A 5,332-nucleotide genomic window follows, 5' to 3' on the forward strand; every position below is an offset into this window, starting at 1 on the left:
CATCCAGGCGCACCGGCCCTGGTTGGCTCTCGCCCGCGAGCCTGCCCTTCGACGGTGTGTATCGCAACTGGACCCGTGACGGAGGTAGGCCTCGTTTCCTGGGCGGTGGCCCATTGTCTGTACTGGGCGGCCATTTTGGGAACCTCGGACCGGCCGCCCGGCCTTGGTCGGGGCCTCTGTGTTGCGGCGCTGCCCTGACCTCAGGCGCTTTTTCACTAAACTGAGGCCGTCGGTGCCTCCCGCCCCGCCAAGATGTCGAGCGCCCGGGGTCAGAGGAGAGGCGACCGAACTTTGCCGGACATGCTGGGACGCGGTGCCCTGCGCAGCGGGGGGAGCCAAGCCGCCCGAGCTCCCCGGCCCCTTCCAGAGGCGATGAAGGCGGAGAGCCCCCGGTGACTCGATCGTTCCTGGAGTCGTTGTTCAGCTCCCTGAGGGAGGACTTTCAGACTTTGAAGCAAGAGGTGGCCGGAGAGGTCCGGGAGGTCCGGAGAGAGGTGGACTCCCTGGGGGAACGAGTCAACACTGTGGAGGAGGCTGGTCATTCCAGAGATGAAGAGATCAACCACTTGCAGCAGGAGGTTCTGCAGCTGCGGGAGCAACAGATTGAGCTGCAGGCTCACGCCGAGGACCTCGAAAATCGGTCCAGGCGGAACAATATCAGGGTCCGGGGCGTCCCATCCAACGAGGAGGGTGACGACGTGACCGCCTACTTGAAGGCCCTCTTCCGTGCAATCCTGGGGGAGTCAGAAGACTTTCAAGTCCGCATCGACAGGGCGCACAGGGTGGGCCGCCCTCGCAGAGCCACGGCGCCCCCCCCGGACATTCTGGCCTTTCTACCGGACTTCCCCCTGAAGGAGCGGATTCTCTGCGAGGCGCGGAGGCAGCAGCCTTTCTGCTTCAGAGACCACCCGGTGGCCCTTTATCAAGACTTGTCCACGGTCACGCTGCAGAAGAGGAAGTCTTTTAAAATTGCCACGGATTTCCTCCGGGAGCATGAAACGCAATACTCTTGGGGGCACCCCTTCCGCTTGATCTTCCGGTGGAACGGGATATTGCACCAGCTCCGGTCCCTCCAGGATGTCTGCGCAGTATTGGGGATCACGGCTTCGGATACAGACACCCCGGCACCGCGCCGCAGACAAAGCACTCGAGATGGTTGGCAGCAGAACGGGGAGAGACGCTCCCCGCCACCGGAGCGGCCTGACTCGCCCACGATTCGGGCGGACATGTCGAGCGCCATCCAGGGGGCTCCAGAGCAACGGCGAACAGTGATGTGGCCTTGACGGCCTGAACTTACTCCGGGGGAGTCTACATTAGCCTTTCATCACTGCAGGTGCGGGGGTTCTGGGGGTAGGGAGGGACGGGAGTGCTGGAGGTGGTGGCTGGACGTCCACTAGATCGACTTTCCACGGCCTTGTCCGATAAGGACCGGACTGGGACAATGACTTATTTGAATGGCTTGAGAAGTGGGGGGTGGGAATGGGAGTTGCAGGGGAATGTTTCGAGTTGGGGGGTTTGTTGGGGGGCTGGGAGTTGGGAGCAGTGTGAAGCTGGGTGTGCGAAGTCCCGGGGGAAGGGGGGGGTCCATTTCGTTGGGGAGTTTTGGGGTTTGGGGACTGTACTGTGCCGTAGGGATGTTTGCTTACGCTGTGTGCTGAGGTTTCCTGACGTGGCCTCTGTGTTTCGCCCGCTGGGCCTTGCCCACCTTTATGTGCGTTTCTGGGGTTCTCTTCCTTGATGGCTCTTAAAGTAGTTACTCTGAATGTGAAAGGGCTGAATAACCCGGTTAAAAGGCGAGCCGTTCTGTCTCTGTTGGAGAATTCTCAGGCCGACATCTGCCTACTGCAGGAAACCCATCTGCTAGCCAAGGATTGTCCCAGAATGCGTACCCCCAAGTTGCCCACGCAGCTCTTTTCCTCCAGTGCATCTAAAACGGCAGGTGTGGCACTTCTGTTCTCTAGGGGGTTCAGGGGGGAGGTCTTGCAAAAGGTAGCGGAACAGAAAGGGAGACTTCTGGCGTACAGGATCAAGGTGGGGAGCTTGGTGATGACTGTAGGCTCCATATACGGCCCCAATGACCATCAAGACCAATTTTTGCACAGGGCATTGGAAGATGTGGCGTCCACCTCTGATAGGCACATAGTGCTCGGGGGAGATTTGAATTTGGTCTTTGATGCGGCTCTGGACAGGTCTGTGCAACGGCGCCACCAGTTGGGAGAGCTTTCGGGCTCGGTTCGTACCCGACTGGAGGAGCTTGATTTGCACGACATGTGGCGCCGCCTCCACCCCGCGACCCGCGCGTACTCCGATTTCTCTCATGCACACAAGTCCTACGCGAGACTGGATCATCTACTAGTGACAGGCCCGATGCTCGCACTAGCCTTGAATGCCGACATGGGGGTCCTCTCTCTCTCCGACCATGCGCCGGTGGAGGGTACCTTCAGTATACCCCCGGTGGCTCGTCCGAGAGGGGTCTGGCGTCTCCGGGACACAATATTGCACAGGCGTTCGACGGTGCAACAGATCCGCGCGGCCATTGCGGACTTCCAGCGCGTCAACGACAACGACGACACCTCCCGCGCGACGCAATGGGCCGCCCTGAAGGCGGTGCTCCGGGGCGAATTTATAGCTATCTCCTCGGCGGAGAACAAGGATCGCCAGCTCAAGAGGGACGAGCTCACCTGGCAGGTGAGGGAGCTGGAACAGGTACATCACAGAACGGGCGCCCCCAGAGTCTGGAGGCAACTGAAGGCCGCCAGGAAACTCTTGTCTGCTCTTGACACAGACTGGGCGGAGTACGCAGTGCTTCGCCTGAAGCACAAGTGTTACACCGGTGGCGACAGGTGTGGCCGGCTCTTGGCACACAAGCTCAGGGTGCAACATCAGCAGCACCGAGTGAAAGAGCTGGTTACTCCTACCGGAGGGTCAGTCACGGAAGACGAGCAGATTGCGGACGTTTTCCGCAACTTCTACGCTGACCTTTACACTGGCGAGGCCCCCTCCGCCCGAGCGGAGGAGGACTATCTGGAATCGGTGCCGCTCCCGTCGTTGACGCCAGATCAGGCCCAGTATCTGGAGCGGGAGATTCGTATCGAGAAGGTGGTTACGGCGATCTCCCGGCTTAAGGCGGGTAAGGCCCCGGGACCGGATGGCTTCATCCCTCTTTTTTATAAGACCTTCTGTCAGGAGCTGGCGCCTCTATTGACCCGCCTCTTCAATACATTCTCGGAGCCGGGTGCCATTTCCCCCGAATTTCTCCAGGCCACGGTCTCTGTGATCCCGAAACCGGGCAAGGACCGAACTGCCTGCGGGTCCTACCGCCCTATCTCGCTACTGAACACGGACCTGAAGGTTTTCACTAGCATACTGGCGGCACGTTTGGCACTCCATCTCCCGGGCATGGTCGACTCGGATCAAGCCGGCTTCGTGCCAGGTAGGCAGACGGTGGACAACACGAAGAGGGTGACTCATATTCTTGAGAAGGCCTCCAGGATTCCCAGAGAACGCATGCTCCTCTCCATAGACGCGGAGAAGGCTTTTGACAGGGTGCATTGGCCTTACCTAGAGAAGGTCCTGAGCAAGTTCAGGGTCGGCGAGAAGTTCCGGCACCTGATCTTCAACTGCTACCCGTTTCCGTCCGCGGTGGTCCGGGTGAATGGGGGCAGCTCCCGACCCTTTCCTATAGAACGTGGTACACGACAGGGATGCCCACTGTCCCCTCTGCTCTTTGCTCTTTATATGGAGCCGTTTGCACAAAGGGTCCGACAGAACCCTGATATCATAGGGGTCAGGATGGGGGAGTTTCACCATGCGATTAGCCTCTATGCGGATGACGTCATTTTGACGCTCGACGACCCACGGAGGTCACTGCCTGCATGTATCGCGGAACTGGACCTCTTTGCCGCGGTGGCGGGCTTCAAGGTGAACCTCGGGAAATCTGCTGCCCTCGATATCTCGCTGACTACCGCCACCAGAGATGACTTGCAGAAGCTTTTCCCTTTGAGCTGGTCGGGAGACCGGATTCCGTATCTGGGGATCCTCTTGGCACCCTCACTCCCCGCGATGGTCACGGCCAATTACACGGCTTTGAGCACGAAAATAAGAGAGGAATTGGCCCGGTGGGATAAGGGCACGCTATCGCTGCTGGGCAGGGTGGCCGCAGTAAAGATGACCCTTCTACCTCAGGTACTATACCTGTTTAGGGCGCTCCCGCTACAGCCCCCCACAGGATGGCTCGCGGAGACTCAATCGGCCATTGCACGTTTTGTGTGGCAGGGCCGTAGGCCTCGAATCAAACGGACCATAGCCACGCTGGCGCCTGAATCTGGGGGACTAGGGATACCAGATTTGCAGAAGTATTTCCAGGCCGCCCAACTGCGCTATTTGGTGGAGTGGAGCCGGTGGGAGTCGGATAAACACTGGCTGTTTCAGGACCAGGCGGTAGCGGGCAGGACGCTACAGGAGGTGCCTTTCCTGAGGCGGGCTCATCAGCCCCCTAACCTTTATGCCTCTTTCGTGACGCGGGTCCCGCTTCGGGTGTGGGACTCGGTGGCCACTAGGCATGAACTCACTACCTTTCCCTCTCCCTTCACGCCGCTGATTGGCAATCCGGACTTTGGCCCGGGAATGGAGCCTGGCGCCTACGATTACTGGCGGGCGGCCCGCTGCTGCACTTTGTATCACCTATATGGCCCAGAGGGTGTCATCCCCTTCCAGGACTTGCGTCGGGATTATGGCCTCCCCGAGACGGAACGTATGCGATAAATGCAGGCGCGCCACTGGGTGCTACAGCCTCAAGTGCGCGCGACGGCAGATCGGGAGATCACGGTGTACGAGCGCTGGCTAGTCACTCGCACGTCGGACGCTAAGCTTATCTCCGATTTGTACAAGATGCTGCAGCCCCCCCCCCTTTCACATCCACAACCCGGGTAGGGAGCGCTGGGAGCGGGAGCTTGGTCGAGGGCTGAGTCATACTGAATGGGACCACATCTCCTACCGGGCACGCCACTCTGCCTACCACACGGGGCTCACGGAGACCTTCACCAAAATTTCAACCTATTGGTATCGCACTCCTGAGAAACTACATGAGATGGATAGATCAATACCGGGGACGTGCTGGCGTAACTGCGGCCAGGATGGCACACTTACTCATATCTTGTGGGACTGTCCCCTTTTGGCTTCTTACTGGGAGGAGGTCCTCAATGAGGTTGACAAATGTTTTGAGATAGAGTTGCCCCGATTTCCTGCCTACGTCCTATTGGGATTGCCGAATGGATTGATGTACCCTTTCAGGTCTAAAAGGGGTAGACAGATTGCGATAGCTTTGGGGTCA

Source organism: Lissotriton vulgaris, chromosome 7, assembly GCF_964263255.1.
Source record: "Lissotriton vulgaris chromosome 7, aLisVul1.2, whole genome shotgun sequence".
In the NCBI taxonomy this organism is placed as follows: Eukaryota; Metazoa; Chordata; class Amphibia; order Caudata; family Salamandridae; genus Lissotriton; species Lissotriton vulgaris.